Here is a 17,730-nt window from a genome sequence, read left to right as displayed (position 1 = left end):
CCTTTTTTCTCCCATCTGATATACCACCCGTCTATGTTTCATACACAATTACATGTATTTTATTTTATGACATACCAAAATTTATTCAATTGCTTACATATTGTACATTTTGTTTCCGCATTTTAGAAAGAAAATATGAACAGTTTTTTTTTTTTTTTTTTTTGAGACAGAGTCTAGCTCTGTCACCCAGGCTGGAGTGCAGTGGTGCAGTCTTGGCCCACTGCAACCTCTGCCTCCTGGGTTCCAGTGATTCTCCTGCCTCAGCCTCCTGAGTAGCTGGGATTACAGGCGCTCACCACTACACCCGGCTAATTTTTGTATTTTTAGTAGAGATGGGGTTTCACCATGTTGGCCAGGCTGGTCTCGAACTCTTGACCTCAAGTGATCTGCCCACCTTGGCCTCCCAAAGTGCTGGGATTGTAGGCCTCAGCCACTGTGCCTGATCCTGAAGAATTATTTTTAAATGGGCAAAACCATTTAAAGGTATATGTTTGTAAGACTACTTCATGGTGTAACCAAATTATCAAAAAGTGAAAACGCAGTGCCTAGAGGTATATCTACTCTTCACCATTTCCTCATTTTGACCAGATTGTTGTATTTTCACCTGGAGTACCTGGCTCCATTCTACCCCACCCCACCCCATCTTTCACTTCTCACCTTTCAGAGTCTCCTAAAACCCCTGTCCACCCCACACCTCCCTCACTTTTCTAAATTTTCCCTAAACCTTCTTCCGGAATTCCCCTGTTAACCAGCCTAACATCTGTCCAAACTCTTCACTTTTATTTCTCCCTACTCTGATCTGTACTCCCCCAAGCCCCCGCCTCCCAGATCCCCTTTAGGCACAGGGTCTAGAGCAAGTGCCCCCCAAGCTAAACACCTCTCAAATTCATCCTTTGAACCGTACTTTACAACTTTTACTCCTCCCCTCTAAGACCCCTCTCTCCCATTTTATCCTTAAGAAGGATCATCAAGATGACTGCTTTTGGCTGGGTGGGCATGGTAGCTCTCACACATGTAATCCCACCACTTTGGGAGGCCAAGGCAGGCATATCTCTTGAGGTCAGGAGTTTGAGACCAGCCTGGCCAACATGGTGAAACCCCGTCTCTACTAAAAATACAAAAATTAGCCAGGTGTGGTGGCGCATGCCTGTAATCCTAGCTACTTGGGTGGCTGAGGCAGGAGAATTGCTTGAACCGGGAGGTGGAGGTTGCAGTGAGCCAAGATTGTGCCACTGCATTCCAGCCTGGGAGACAGAACGAAACTCCATCTCAAAAAAAACAAAAGACTGCTTTGGAAGATGGTTCTGAGTTCCTGATAACCCTTCTCTTGTGGACTGCACTGGGCACTTTTACAAACGCAGAATTGCTTTTCTTCTGGGTGTCCATGAAACACCCCTTTAGCATATCTTTCCACAAGAAGAAACTGGTTACTCCCTTGCTTCTCTGAAAATTGTGACAGAGCTGCACTTGTCCTAAGATACCCAGGGAAGCCTCAGCCACTCCCCCAGGACCCTATCAAATCTGCTCTGGCCCTGGCCTCAGCCATCTGTAACCTGTAACCTGTATCACCTTTCCCTCCCTGCTCCAGCTTAATGAATTCCAGTGAAGCAGCAGTGAAAAATTTTTTACTCATATAAAAAGAGCAGTTTATCTTGGGTGGTTTTTCATGACAAGCTCATAGCACAAGGAATCCATGAGGTGGAGGCAAAGTAGCCACAAGCTTTTGCATTAGAGGGTGTTAATGGCTTGACCCATATTCATTTCATTCTCTCTATATCCTGGGGGATCATAGAGGTGATAGGAAGTCCCCAAGGTGCTCTAAGACAGGCCCCGTTTTACAGAGGAGGCAATTGATACTCAGGGTTACTGACTTGCCTAAGGTGTCACACCTGTTCCTAGGCTAAGGAAGCTAGAGAGAAAGACTCCATGTCTCTTGTTTTTTTTTTTCTTTTCCCTGAAAGCACATTATCTCTCTAGGGAATCCATGAATGGATTCTTATTTTCTCCCATACAAAGTCTTGGGTTCTAGGCTGGGCATGGTGGCTCATGCCTGTAATCCCAGCACTTTGGGAGGCAGGAGAGTCACTTGAGGTCAGGAGTTCAAGATCAGCCTAGCCAACGTGGCGAAGCCCCGTCTCTACTAAAAATACAAAACTGATCCGGGCGTGGTGGTGGGTGCCTGTAATACCAGCTACATGAGAGGCCGAGACATGAGCATTGCTTGAACCGGGTGGTGCAGGTTGCAGTGAGCTGTGATTATACTCCAGCCTGGGCAACAGAGCAAGACTCCGTCCCAAAAAACAAAAAAACAAGCAAAAATAAATAAAACCCCCGAAAAACTAAGGTCTTGGGTCCTAGAGTTTGAATCAGCATTAACACCATCTTGTCAGTTTTTTCCTTTGGGGATTATCCCCATTTTCCAGATGAGAACTGAGGCTCTTCTCCCACTTTTTGCTTATCGACAGGTAAGAGTTTGACTCAGGCTTACTCAAAAGCCTGAGTGCTGTCACCCTACTGTTCCCATAGACCCTGATTGATGAATTCATTAAACCTGTCCTTAGGGCCTGCTTGGGACAGCTACTGTGTTGGGCGCTAGGAAGAGACAAATGAAAAAGATGGACACCAAGAACATACTCATTTTTTCAAACAGAGCAGGAAGCCCAGGGTTGAGCTGCTGCCCCTTCTTGACTCTGTTGACTTCTCTCCATGTTCCAGGGTCAAGTCTGGAAGGGCCCACAGGATTCTAACATCGAAAACAGTTGGAGATCCTTGAGATGGTGCCAGATCTTCTTGAAGGTCACAAAGACCAAAAGAAGAGCAGAGACCTGGGCATTTCTGCCTCTGCTAAACTTCCAGTGGTGTGATGTAGTGGAACTAGATGGGCAGGCCAGCTTTGTGTGACCTTGGGTGAATCACACTTCCTCCAGACTCTGCTTTCTCATTTGTAAAAATAGGATCTATTAAGATCCTCTCAGTGGCAGGTAATATAAACTGAACTTGAACTAGTTCAAGCAAAATAGAGAAGTTGGGTTTACATAATCAAGGATGGATAGGGCATAGTCGCCAACGTTTTAGGGGAGAGAAGCCAGGGGCGGCTATACTACCACCAGGTATGTCTTCCATTCTCTCTTCATTGTCTTTATATTGTTCTTTTTTTGTTGTTGTTGAGACACGGTCTCACTCTGTTGCCCAGGCTGGAGGCCAGTAGCATGAAGCTCACTGTAGCTTCAACCTTCTGGGTTCAAGCAATCCTCCCACCTCAGCCTCCCAGGTAGCTGGGATTACAGGCATGTGCCACCATGCCTGGCTAATTTTTTGAATTTTTAGTAGAGATGAGGTTTCACCATATTGCCCAGGCTGGTCTCAAACTCCTGGGCTCAAGTGATCTGCCCTCCTCTGCTTCCCAAAGTGCTGGGATTACAGGCATGAGCCACCGTGCCTAGCCCTTTGTGGCTTTCTGAACACTGGTATCATTATCAGGCTGGCTGAACCTGGGGAGCAGAGCCACAGGAAACCCTGGCCTGTAGACCACAAGGAGTACTTCCACTGCTGCTCCAGGTAGACAAATCCTGAAGAAGGACTCCAGTTGCCCCAGTTAGTTCATGGGCCCATCCCTGTTTTAATCACTGTGGCCAGGTGGTGTGGGGTATTTTGAGTGGCCCACGATAGATTGGGGGCCAACTCGGTGGGGAATGTCCTACACCTTAGGTGGGGCAAGGAACTCTGAAATACTCTTAACTGGAAGCTCCTGACTTGGCTTTATGTATACCTGAGGGCTGTGCCAACTTTCAGCTGTCCAGAAGCTTCCTTTTACTTTTTTAAAATTTATTTTTTATTTTTATTTTTGGAGACAAAGTCTCCCTGTCACCCGGGTTGGAGCGCAGCGGTGTGATCTCAACTCACTGCAGCCTCTGCCTCCTGGGTTCAAGCGATTCTCCTGCCTCAGCCTCCTGAGTAGCTGGGACTCCAGGCGTGCGCCACCACACCTGGCTAATTTTTGTATTTTTAGTAGAGACGGGGTTTCACCATGTTGGCCAGGCTGGTCTCAAACTCCTGACCTCAAGTGATCCGCCCTCCTTGGCCTCCCAAAGTGTTGAGATTACAGGCGTGAGCCACTGCGCTGGGCCTTGGAGTTACCTAGCTTAATGCCCACTTTTTGCAAATAGAGAAACAGGCTCCCTGTGAGTCAAACTATTTATGGAATGAATTGATGTTGAGAGAGATTTAGAGAAGAGCAATAAGAAGATCAGCCACTAATGAAGATCAGACCATCTGATAAAAACTTTATGACAGACCAGCTCAGGAAGCTGGGGCGCCGGAGACAGGAATCCATGAACATCCGCCAGTACTTGGATAACCTTTGAGTGTACCAGGAATAGTTGAAACTCCAGTCTCCCAAGAAAGACCAGCCACTCTAGTACTGGCAAAGGGATCTGCCCCAGGGCCACAATGACACTAGTGTGACCAGAGGAGAACTAGAAAATAGCCAGCCTACGTGACTGTAAAACAATAGACGGAGACCAGCAGACAGCAGGCATAACAAATCCTCAGCAATCCTCATATTCCTTCCCCATGCGTCCCCTCTATTTTGGTGAAGGAGGCCCTGATAGTCCCATGGATGCTCACCTCAAAAAAGAAGGATCAAGCTAGCTTCCATGGTTAAGGTGAAGACTGACCTCTTGGTGCCCACTTGTCTGAGGTGACATGCCAGGTGAGGTGTGCTGGGACAGTGGTACCTTAGATGGGAAGGCCCCAGTAATGCCACTGCCTGGCATTCCAGTGGTAAGGGGGTGTGGGGGAGGCATCAGAAGGACCTGGCTTAGGTGGTGTATCTACCACCAGTCAGCCGTGTGGCCTTGTCACCTCCTTGAGCCTCTGTTTCCTTATCTGAAAGAATGCTGCAGTAGTAAGGGAACCTACCTCCAAGGTCTGGCATGAGGATATAAAGTGCTCAGCCTAGGGCTCATCATTTCCAGTGACTGTCATCATAGTGGCTCCAGTGGTCCCTGCTCCCTGTTCTGCCTGCTATCCAGACTACACCCTGATAGTCCCCACATTGTACCTTTATTTGTGAAGACCGTTCATCTGGAATGCCTCTTTAGCTCTCTCTTCATCCTTCAAGGCTTGTCTCAATGCCATCTCCTACACAGCATTTTCTTTTTTTGTTTTTTGTTTTTTTTGAGACAGAGTTTCACTCTTGCCCAGGCTGGAGTGCAGTGGTACAATCTTGGTTCACTGTAACATCCATCTCCCAGGTTCAAGCGATTCTCCTGACTCACCCTCCCTAGTAGCTGGGATTACAGGCATGTGCCACCACACCCGGCTAATTTTTAATAGAGATGGGGTTTTACCATGTTGGCAAGGCTGGTTTCGAACACCTGACCTCAAGTGATCCGCCTGTCTGGGCCTCCCAAAGTGATGGGAATACAGGCGTGAGCCACCACACCTGGCCTCCTACACAGCATTTTCTGACCTCCTCCTGTCTCCTGCCCACCTCTGCCCATAACCCACCTAAGTCATATGGGAAAGTTTCCTCTCCCCTCTGAACTTGGATTACTTGTGGTTTCATTCTGCCTTGCATAGTAGCTGTTTTGAGTATCTGTCCTGGCTCCTGATTAGATTGTACACTCTCTTGTTGGGGTAATCAGAACCAACACCAGGTCATGGGGGCCAGGGAGTCTGGCAGAGTCAAAGGAATGAGAAAAAAACAGTTTGAAAGAGAAAGTGGGACCAGGGGGTCATGGCCAGTGTGGAGGCTGTGAAGGCCCCGAGCTCTGGGAGCACGTGCTATTTAAACTAACAGGTGGTGAGGATGTGGGGGTTGAAAGGAAACAGTGTATCAAGTGAATGAGAAACATATGGCTGCTTGAGACAATGGGAGTGCTAGAAGCAAGGGGTCAGCAAATCTAGCAGACATGCAAGCCCTGCCTCACCTGCTCTCCCAACACTCAGTGTTTCTCCCAACATGCCCTCCCCTTCTCTTTTTTGTAAAAACCGCCGCAGCTATCATTATTACTAGCGTAAGGTGGCCTCTTTTTAAAATTGATTGAGCAAGGCAGTTGCTGGCTGTGTAGTACTTAATTGCCGGTTGGTGATCCAGCTTCATTTTTCTTAGCCTTATTCAAAATGGAGTCGCTCTGGTTTGAATGCTTCCTACGTATCTCCCCTTTCCCTTTTACAAGAGGACCCTTAATCCTAGGGGTTGCAGAAGAATGAAGGTCCATCTTCTGTAATTTCTTCATGCTGAATAGGGGCAATGATACTCTTGCCTACCTATTAGGGTCTCTTGTATTCAGGATAGAGAGGAGTTCAGTCAGAAAGCATTGGTCTATTAAGCATCCACAGGTAAAACCTTGGCGCTCCAGCAGTTTCTCAGCATGGCTCGTGCTGGGAGAACCCGGTCCATGGTTGTACACATCTTGAGGGCACCTACACGGTTTGTTCATCTCCTGCAAAAACACAAGCATACCCTCACCCCAACGTTAGTAAATCTACTGAAACAGAAGCAAAAACTTTTCTGGCTGTAGCCTGGAGGGATGCGATTGCTGAAGCATTTGTAACTCAGCTTCTGCCTCTTTGGTTAATTACCACCTGGTGAAACTTACCATTGATAAGGAGAAGCAGGCCCCTTATAACAAAAGGCACAGATGAAGCAAATCCAGACTTAAAAGCAATCCTTAAACCTTCGATTTGCACTGTACAGGTGGGTCCACTAGATGCTGTGGTTCATGATCTTCAGATGTTTGGTGGGCACCCACACAGGCACCTGATTGTCACCTGGAGAGACACAAGCAAATCCTCTTCACCATAAAATTATCTTTCCTTTTTCCCAGCTCTTTGTATTTGCATCCCTCCATCATATATCTTGTCCAAACTTTTATTTTCCTTTTGTCCTGTCAGGTGTTGTTCGGCTGCAGTCATGGGTTGAATCACAGCATTAACAGCCCTTAAATCTGTTAATATTCTCCATTTCCCTGATTTTTTCTTAATGACAAATACAGGATAATTCCAAGGGGAGAAAGTAGGCTCTATATGTCCCTTTTGCAATTGTTCCTGCACCAGTTCTTTTAAAGCATCCAGTTTTTCCTGTTTCAGCAGCCATTGCTCCACCCAAACCGGTTTGGCCATTAGCCAAACAAGAGGAATGGGAGCTGGAGGCTCAACAATGGCTGCTCCTAGAAATGACACCCCAATCTGGTCTGATCTGTTTGCCTTTTTAATTCTAAAGGTTCTGATTGGCCATTTTTATCTTTTCCTAGTCCTTTTCCTGGGCGATATCCCATATTTCTCATCATTTGTCTGCTATTATTACTATATTGATCCATAGGAATAGCTATTTCAGCACCCCTTTGTTGCAATAAGTCTCTCTCCCATAAATTGACAGGAATAGGTGTAAATGATAGGCTGAAATGTCCCTTCCTGACCATCTGGCCCTTGACATGGTAAAATCAAAGAACTCTGAAAAACTTCTGAGGCAGCTCCTACTCCAACAATACCAAAGGATGCCTTTTGCTTAGGCCAGTGCTGGGGCCATTGATTTATAGCAATAATAGAGACATCAGCTCCAGTTATCTACTAGTCCTTCAAAATCTTTTCCCTGAATAGTTACTGTGAAATAGGTCTTTTGTCAGACACTTGATTAACCCAATACACAGCCTTTCCTGCTGGATTAGTATTACCAAAGCCTCCTGTTCTTTTCACTGTACTCTTCCTAGTTTTATGTAAGGTAACGGCAACAACTGACCAATCATTTCTCCTGGGGAGGCAGACCACGGAGTTGAGGAACTAATAACTAATTGAATTTCTCAAGTATAAGCAGAGTCAATTATTCCCATATGTACAGTAACACCTTTTAAATTCAGACTAGACCTTCCAAATAATAGACCAACTGTTCTTGGGGGTAAGGGTCCCCTAACTCCCGTGGGGACCTTTGGTGGCTCCCCAGGAAGTAAGGAGATGGGAATTGTGCTGTAGACATCTATGGCAGCACTGCCTGCTGAGGAGGGGGACAACTGTTGTACGTTTGTAAGGGTACTGGCTGTGCCAGGTATGCCTCGGTTTGTTGAGGGGCTCAAGGCGGGCCCCTATTCCCGTTTCCCGAAAGAGGTTGTCCATCTTCGCTAAATTTATATAAAATGACACTGACTTTCCCAGTGATTGTCTTTCTTACACCGGGGATATACACCGGGACTTTTCTGTTGATTGATGGTAGTTTTTGCCTTTTGATTTCCTTTTCTACATTCCTTTCTTGTGTGTCCAAATTGCCCACCAAGCAAGAGCCTGAAAAATGGGGCATATTCTCTCCTACTCTTAAACCAGCCATAGTCTGATCTAAAAGAGTAGCCTTATGTAAGTTACCTCCAATGCCATCGCAAGCCTTAATATATTCAGCTAAATAAGCCTTCCCTCTCAGGGGTCTAATAGCAGTTTGACACCCTGCGTTAGCATTATCGTATGCATGAGGCTGTGTTACAACATCCTGTGCTGTTTTATCAGTTATGGCTTTATACACAGCCTCTTGGAGCCAAGCAATAATATCATTATATGGTTCTTTGGGTCCTTGTCAGACAGAACTGAAAGAGGGATATTTTTCCCTTGTAACATTTATCCTTTCCCATGCCTGTAAGCACACAAAGTGCAGCTGAACAATGGCAACATCCTCCATTACTGCTTGATTTTCTAATTGACCCCAGTTGGGGCCAACTCCCATTAACTGTTCGACGGAAACAGGCACAGGTGGCTGCACTTGGGTGTTTTCCCTTGCCTGAGTTTGAGCTTCATCAGTCCAAGTTTTAAACTGTAAATACTGAGACGGAGTGAGAACAGATTTTGTCAAAGTGTCCCAATCATATGGTATTAATTTATTATCAGAGCCGTATTTTTAAATAAAGTTTGCACAAAAGGAGAGTTTGGTCCGTATTGACTAATGGCTTGCTTAAATTCCTTTAGTAACTTAAAAGGAACAGTGGCCCAATTAGCTATATTAGCCCTGCCTGCCTACTGGATTATAGTAACGGGAAATTGCCATACTTCAAGGTCTCCCTCAGCTCTACCTTTTTGAACAGAATTTTGTATAGCACCACCAATTGCTCCAGGTTTTAATGTTGCAACTACAGGAGCAGTAAGTTTTTCAGCTAATTTATTTTCTTGCCTATTAAAGGGAGACAGAGGAGGTGGCCATTCACTTAATTCAACAGGTGGAGCTGATAGGCTAGTAAAACACACGTTTTTCAGTTTTCCTTTAATTTCCTCCAGTAGCTGTTCCTCACACTCAGAATCTGAAGTTAGTTTTTTACACTTATCCTCCTCTTCCTCATCTGAATCTGCCTCATGATCTGTTTGAAATGGCTCAAGAGCTGCCTTTATTGGCACCCACATTGACCAAACAGAAACTAGAATTTCTGCCCCCTCTTTGTATGCCTTTTTAAAGTCTCTCCCAATTCTCTCCCATTCATTCAACTCCATAGTCCCTTATTCAGGAAACCATGGGCAAAACTGCTTTACTGTACTAAAGAGTGATAATAAATTGTGAGTACTAACTTTCACGCCCCCCTCTTTGTAATAAATACCTTAAGAAATCTAAATAAGCAGAATGTCTGCTTTGTCCCATTGTTACCCTGGTTCTTCCCAGCGCTCAGCTTTCCTGCCGAGCTTCTTTTAGATGTTCTTGGGTGTCCTTTGACAATGTGTCCTCCACTTTCACATGCTCTAGTGTTCCTTCACCAGGGTCTTTGTCGCCCCACGTTGGGCAGCCAGGAATGTTGGGGTGATCAGACCCAACACCAGGTTGTGGGGATGATGAAGTCTGGCGGAGCCAAAGGAATGAGAAAAAGACAGTTTGAGAGAGAAAGTGGGACTAAGGGGTCATCGCAAGTGTGGATGCTGTGAAGGCCCCGAGCTCTGGAAGCCGATGCTATTTATTGATGCTCAAACAGTTGGTGAGGATGTGGGGGTTGAAAGGAAATAGTGTATCAAGTGAATGAGAAACATATGGCTGCTTGAGATAATGGGAGTGCTAGAAGCAAGGAGCCAGCAAGTCTAGCAGACATGCAGGCCCTGCCTCAGCTTCTCTCCCAACACTCAGCTTTTCTCCCAAAACTGTTTGAAGGCAGGGACCAAGGATCCTCCGAGATTCAGTTCAGGCCTCTTTTCTTCTTTGATGCTGACAGCTGGCCCCAGTAGAAAAGGCCATTCTTTCCTGTGCTTCTGAGTCCCCACACCCCTGTCTCCACACAGAGTGCTTAGTGCACAACATCATTTGTTTGCACACTGTGGCTCCAATCAGGTTGTAAATGTCTTCTTTTTTTTGACGGAGTCTTGCTCTGTCACCAGGCTGGAGTGCAGTGGTGCTCACTGCAACCTCCACCTCCCAGGTTCAAGCGATTCTCCTCCCTCAGCCTCCCGAACAGCTGGGACTACAGGCACGTGCCACCACACCCAGCTAATTTTTGTATTTTTATTAGAGACAGGGTTTCACTATGTTGGCCAGGATGGTCTCAATCTCTTGACCTTGTGATCTGCCCACCTTGGCCTCCCAAACTGCTGGGATTACAGGTGTGAGCCACCGCACCCAGCCGAGATGAGGTTTTATTATGTTGGCCAGGCTGGTCTTGAACTCCTGACATCAGGTGATCCACCCACCTTGGCCTCTTGAAGTGCTGGGATTACAGGTGTGAGCTGCTGTGCCACCTGGTCTGGTTATAAATGTCTTGATGGCAGCGATGCTGACTTACTCATCCCTGCAATCACAATGCCTAGTAAATGGGGTAGTCACTCAGTGTTTGTTTTCTTTTTGAGACAGGAGTCTTGCTCTGTTGCCCAGGCAGGAGTGCAGTGGTGCAATCTCAGCTCACTGCAACCCCTGCCTCCCGGGTTCAAATGATTTTCGTGCCTCAGCTTCCTGAGTAGCTAGGATTACAGGCATGCGCCACCACACCTCACAAATTTTTATATTTTTAGTAGAGATGGGGTTTCGCCACATTGGCCAGACTGGTCTCAAATTCCTGACCTCAGATGATCCGCCCACCTTGACCTTCCAAACTGCTGGGATTACAGGCATGAGCCACCGTGCCTGGCCAGCAAAGTCATTTAATTCCTGCGGACTCCTAGCAGGAACGAAAAACAGGAACACTTTCCAGCCCAGCCTTTTGTTAAATTAGGAAGTGTTACTCTGGCTATTAGAATTCTGGGCCTGGTCCAGCAGCTGACTTTGAAAGTTTGCAGGCCTATGAGGGACAGAGCCAGGGGCAGGCCTTGGACTGAGACCTCCTGTCTCCCCTAGTAGTGTCTCTCTGGGCTTCAGCTCTCCCACTTGCTCTTCAGGGACAGTGGGGCTGGTGGGTGGTTTCTGCACTTCCTTCCATTTCTCAGATCCTGAGATGTGGCAACAGAGCTTTGCACACATAATGCTTCACAAACATCTGCTGAGTGGAAAGGAACAAATCCTGCTCTGAGCAAAGCCAGAAAATCCAGGCTTATCAAAAATGATCACTCAGGGAGAGTTTTACTTGACTAATGTGTTTATCATTTTACAAAGTAACTCCCAGTGGTATTCCATATCCAGTCTCCTCATCCAGCAGCATTTTCAAAGCTTTTGCCCCAAGCCGCTGTCATTCAAATGCATCTCCCCACTGGGTCAGGTTGGGTCTCCCAGCTATTTGAAGTTCCCCTGTACAGGAGATTGGCCAGGCGCAGTGTTTCATGCCAGTAATCCCAGCACTTTGGGAGGTCCAGGCGGGAGGATCACTTGAGGCCAGTAGTTTGGGACTAGCCTGGGCAACATAGCGAGACCCTGTCTCTACAAAAAATAAAATGAAAAATCAGCCTGATGTGGTGGCGTGTGCCTTTACTCCCAGCTACTTGGGAAGCTGAGGTGGGAGGATCACTTGAGCGCAGGAGGTCAAGGCTTCAGTGAGCCAAGATCGAACCACTGCACTTCAACCTGGTGAGAGCAAAACCCTATCTCAAAATAAAATAAAATAAAATAAATCTCCCTATGGTTAAAAAACACTCATCTTCCACTTTATCCAGCATGTGTTTATTTATAATAGCTCCTCATATGTACCAGGCACTCTTGTAGGTGCTAGAAATCATCAGTGAACAAAACTGACTCAAGTCCTCTGCTTCCACGGAGCTTGTATTTGAATAGTCTCGGGGGTGGCAGAGTAGGAAGAAAAGCAATCAGGTGAAACCGCTGGCTGCTGGAGTCTGATGCCTCTGGCTGAAGGCAGGATGCCTCCTTTGGGCTTTATGGGGAGAACCTGGTTTAAACAGTCTTTTCTCTGTGCAATCCTTTGGCCTCTGGAAATGCTGTCCACAGGCCTGGAAGGCCATGTGTGTCCCTCCCTGCTGCAGTGAGGCTTCCTTTATCTGATGTGCATGGCCTCTGAAGTCAGATGGCTCTATTTGGAATCTCAGCTCTGCCTTGCACAAGAAAGTCATTTGGCCCCTCGGAGCTTCACCTTCCTCATCTGGAAACTGGGAATAATTGTAGTACCTACTTCATAGGCTTGCTCTGAGAACCCAGTGAGCTTGACAAGAACCTAGCCCAAGGCCTGGTGTCTCACAGGTGAACAGGAAGGGGGTTGTGTTGGCAACTGTAATTGTGCTGTACTTGGAGTTGACACATACAATTCAAGAGGCAGCCTGGTGCTGGGAGTGGGCCTTGGAATAATAATCTAGAGGTGGGAGTTCCGCTTCTATGACTCCTCAGTTTGCTCTGAGACCCTGGGTAACATACATCCCCCCCCTTTTTTTTTTGCAATGAAGTTTCGCTCTTGTTGCCCAGGCTGGAATGCAATGGCACGATCTTGGCTTACTGCAACCTCCCACTCCCAGGTTCAAGCGATTCTCCTGCCTCAGCCTCCTGGGTAGCTGGGATTATAGGCGCCCACCACCATGCCCAGCTAATTTTTTTTTTTTTTTTTTAGTAGAGATGGGGTTTCACCATGTTGGCAGGCTGGTCTTAAACTCCTGACCTCAGGTGATCCACCTGCCTCGGCCTCCCAAAGTGCTGGATTATAGGCATGAGCCCCCGTGCATGGCCCTTAAATCCCTTTTCTGAGGATTGGTGATCTGCTCTCTTCCCTCATATTCAGTTAATCCCTTAGGAGAAAGAAATTGGGTTGAGACAGATCCATATCCTCCAGGGGGCCTTGGAGCACCCCAAGCCAGCATGTGCCTGTTGGGAACCTGGTCGGGAGCAATGGTTGGTCACTGGGGCTCCAACCAAGCCCTCCCCAGGTACTTCTCAGGGGCTGAGTGCACTTGCTCCACAAGAATGAAATGGTCACCAGGAAGAATTGTTCCTTAGCTTTGTCATACGAGAGGGCTGGGAGGGCCTGATCCCCTGGAACCTGCCTTTCCAACCTGATTTCCCATACTTCTTCCCATGAGCCAAATCCCATGATTTCTCTCACTTCTCCAAACAGGCCCCTTGATTTTCCACCTTGGAACTAACTTTCTTCCTCCCTTCCTCCCTCCTTCTCTTCCTTCCTTTCTTGCTTTTGTTCTTCCTTTCTTCCATTCTTTCTTCTCTCCTTCCTTTAACCCCATCCCTCCCTCATCCCCTCCAATCCCCTCCCCTTCCTTCCATCACCCAGGCTGAAGTACACTGGTGTGATCATAGCTTACCACAGTCTTGACCTCCTGGCCTCAAGTGACCCTCCCACCTCAGCCTCCCGAGAAGCTAGGACTATAGGCGTGTGCCACAAAGCCCCACTAATTTTTTTACTTCTTGTAGAGACAGGGGTCTCCTTGTGTTGCCCAGGCTGGTCTTGAGCTCCTGGCCTCAAGCAATCCTCCTACCTGGGCCTCCCAAAATGCTGGGAATACAGGCGTGCACCACTATGCCCAGCCCACCTCAGAACTTTTGATTCTACTGTTCACCCTGCAAGGAATATAGACTTACCCTCATTTCTACCTGAGGAAAGTCAGCTCAGACCCTTTGGGGCCTGCCTGGACATGAGCTCTGCCTTCCTAGACTAGACTCTGTCTGTCTCCCATCAGATAGGGAGCTTCCACCAGGCAGGGGCTGGACACGTTAGGAAAAGAGAAGCTTGAATGGATAACCTTTTCTTTGTAAAAATTGCATTATGGCCGGGCTGGCCTGGCTTGGCTTGGCTTTCCTTGGCTTGGCTTCCCTTGGCTTGGCTTGGCTTGGCTTGGCTTGGCTTCCCTTCCCTTCCCTTCCCCTCCCCTCTCCTCCCCTCCCTTCCCTTCCTTTCCTTTCTTTTTTTGAGACGGTCTCCCTCTGTTGCCCAGGCTGGAGTGCAGCGGCATGATCTTGGCTCACTGCAGCCCCCCTGCCTCGGGCTCCCGTCATTCTCCTTCCTCGGCCTGCCTAATACCTGGGATTGCAGGCGCACACCACCACGCCTGGCTGGTTTGTGTATTTTTGGTGGAGACGGGGTTTCGCCGTGTTGGCCGGGCTGGTCTCCAACTCCTGACCTTGAGTGGTCTGCCCGCCTCGGCCTCCCAAAGTGCTGGGATTACAGACAGAGTCTCGCTCACTCAATGCTCAATGTTGCCCAGGCTGGAGTGCAGTGGCGTAATCTCAGCTCGCTACAACCTCCACCTCCTAGCTGCCTGCCTTGGCCTCCCAAAGTGCTAAGATTACAGCCTCTGCCCGGCCGCCCGGCCAGGAGCATCTCTGCCTGGCTGCCCATCGTCTGGGAAGTGAGGAGCGCCTCTGCCCGGCCGCCACCCCGTCTAGGAAGTGAGGAGTGTCTCTGCCTGGCTGCCCATCGTCTGAGATGTGAGGAGCGCCTCTGCCCAGCCTCCCATCGTCTGGAATGTGAGGAGCGCCTCTGCCCGGCCTCCCATCGTCTGGAATGTGAGGAGCGCCTCTGCCCGGCCGCCCCGTCTGGGAAGTGAGGAGCGCCTCTGCCCGGCCGCCCCATCTGGGAAATGAGGAGCACCTCTGCCTGGCCGCTGTGCAACCTTCCAAGTGTGAACTGACAGCCTTCGTTGTAGAATGAATGAAGACACTGGCACTGATTACATAACACCTTGGCAGCTATCTCAAGTCGTTGATGGTGGAGGTATTGGAATTATAGAAGAAAGCAAACACACAAATTTGACTAAAGGCGATTTTGTGACTTCTTTCTATTGGCCCTGGCAAACCAAGGTTATTCTGGATGGAAATAGCCTTGAAAATGTGATATATATATGAACGTATCTGATTTTTTTCCCCGTATAATTCTTACTTTGTGCATTTGATATTCAGTTGTGTTTGTAATCACGGAAAAATAAAAGCATATGTTTTCTTTAAAAAAAATAAAATAAAATGAAGCCCTGAAAAAAAAATAAATGGATGAATAAATAAATAAATAAATAAAAATTGCATTATGCAGAACCAACTGTATTCTCTGGAGCTCTCGGGTAATTTCCGTGGCAGAACCCCTGACTCCACATTGCTTTGGAGATTCTGTATACTCCACTAAGGAATCACTGACTCCTCTGAAAGGTTTTCAAATAAAACCTGTCACTATCACTCTAAGCAGAGGTCACTAATTACTAGTCCTCCTGGGGCCGATAGTGGGGCGTTGATTTGATCAAACACTATGCTTCTCATAGTGATGAATTTAAGTACTTTGGATGTGGTATGCAAGCTGCAGTTAGCTGAAGCTCCCACCACTTTCATCTTCCTAAACCCAAGTGCATTTAATCTCCCTGGTACCTGAGGGCATGTGAGTTTGTGATCACTTCAAAGTGTTAGAACAGGGTCAGATGTGGTGGCTCATGCCTATAATCCCAGCACTTTGAGAGGCCGAGGCGGGCGGATCACAAGGTCAGGAGATCGAGACCATCCTGGCTAACACGGTGAAACCCCGTCTCTACTAAAAATACAAAAAATTAGCCGGGCGTAGTGGCACGTACCTGTAGTCCCAGCTACTCAGGAGGCTGAGGCAGGAGAATCTCTTGAAGCTGGGAGGCGGAGGTTGCAGTGAGCCCAGATCACACCACTGCACTCCAGCCTGGGCAACAAAGTGAGACTTCATCTCAAATAAATAAATAAATAAGGTTAGATTAGGCTGGGTGCGGTGGCTCATGCCTGTAATCCTAGCACTTTTGGAGGCCGAGGCACGCAGATCACGAAGTCAAGAGATCAAGACCATCCTGGCCAACATGATGAAACCCCGTCTCTACTAAAAATCCAAAAAGATTAGCTGGGTATGGTGGTGGGCGCCTGTAGTCCCAGCTACTCGGGAGGCTGAGGCAGGAGGATTGCCTGAACCTGGCAGGGGAAGATTGCAGTGAGCTGAGATCACGCCACTGCACTCCAGCCTGGCGACAGAGCAAGACTCCGTCTCAAAAAAAAAAAAAAAAAAAAATTAAAGGATTTTTTCCAGCCTATAGCCAGAAAGTGGCAGACCTGGGATTTGAAACTTCCAGACTTGTGCCTTTAGCTGCATGCTGCCCTCACTCCCACTTAGGGCCAGTTCTGAAGCAGGGTATGGCTCAAGCCACTCCAGACCTTTCCTGAATGAAATGAGACACACAACAGCATCTACTTTTGTATCTGTGGCCACAAGCTCATAAGAGAACCTGTCTGGATTTTGGAATGAAGACCAGATGGCAGCTGGGAGACCTGGGTTTTTATCCAGTCAGTGATGTGACCTTGGACTCGGGCAGAGGGGGACAGTGATATTTGCCATCTCACAAGGCTAACCTCAGGTGGAAGTGATGGCTTGTGAGCAGTTCTGCAAAACGAGGATGATCAGCTACTCCAGAGTCTTCCAGCCCAAGGGGACTTTGCTCCTTGCCATCTTTTAGCTTTCCCTTCTCCTGAGCCTCTCAGGGACAGTCTGGCAGGGTTTGTTTTGGGTGGGCAGGAACCTTGGGGTTGGAGGCTCAGGTCTATATTCTTTTACTGCACAGGCGAGCAGGTTTTCGGACTAGAGAACCTTCTGTTTGAATCTTGGCTCCCCATTTGCGTGTGTGTGTGTGTGTGTGTGTGTGTGTGTGTGTGTGTGGTCTGGGCAGGCCTTTTTAGCTTTGTGAGCCATGATTTCTTCTTGCATAAACATAGGAGTTATGAAACCAATCTTACAGGGTTGTTTTAAGCATGGGAAGTGATGTATACAAAAGGCCTAACATTTGTAAAACAGAAGCATTTTATAGTAATTTTCTTTTTTTTTTTTTTTGAGATGGAGTTTCACTCTTGTTGCCCAGGCTGGAATGCAGTGGCACGATCTTGGCTCACTGCAACCTCCACCTCCCGGGTTCAAGCGATTCTCTCTCCTTAGCCTCCTGAGTAGCTGGGATTACAGGCACGCACCCCCACATGCAGCTCATTTTTTGTATTTTTAGTAGAGATGGGGTTTCATCATGTTGGCCAGGCTGGTCTCCAACTCCTGATCTCAGGTGATCCACCTGCCTCAGCCTCTCAAAGTGCAGGGATTACAGGTGTGAGCCACCTCACCCGGCCACTAATTTTCTCTTTTTTCTTGTTGTTTGTTTGTTTGTTTTTGAGACCGAGTCTTGCTCTGTCACCCAGGCTGGAGTGCAGTGGTGGGACCTCAGCTCATTGCAACCTCTACCTCCCGCATTCAAGTGATCCTCTCACCTCAGCCTCCTGAGTAGCTGGGACTACAGGTGTGCACCACCACACCTGGCTAAGTTTTGTATTTTTAGTAGAGACAGGGTTTCACCATGTTGGCCAGGCTGTTTACCATGTTGGCCCGGCCCGGAAACGTCACCTTTAAACAAAACAATGTATAATAAAAC

Source organism: Symphalangus syndactylus, chromosome 18 (assembly GCF_028878055.3).
Source record: "Symphalangus syndactylus isolate Jambi chromosome 18, NHGRI_mSymSyn1-v2.1_pri, whole genome shotgun sequence".
In the NCBI taxonomy this organism is placed as follows: Eukaryota; Metazoa; Chordata; class Mammalia; order Primates; family Hylobatidae; genus Symphalangus; species Symphalangus syndactylus.
Note: the sequence above shows the minus strand (reverse complement) of the source record.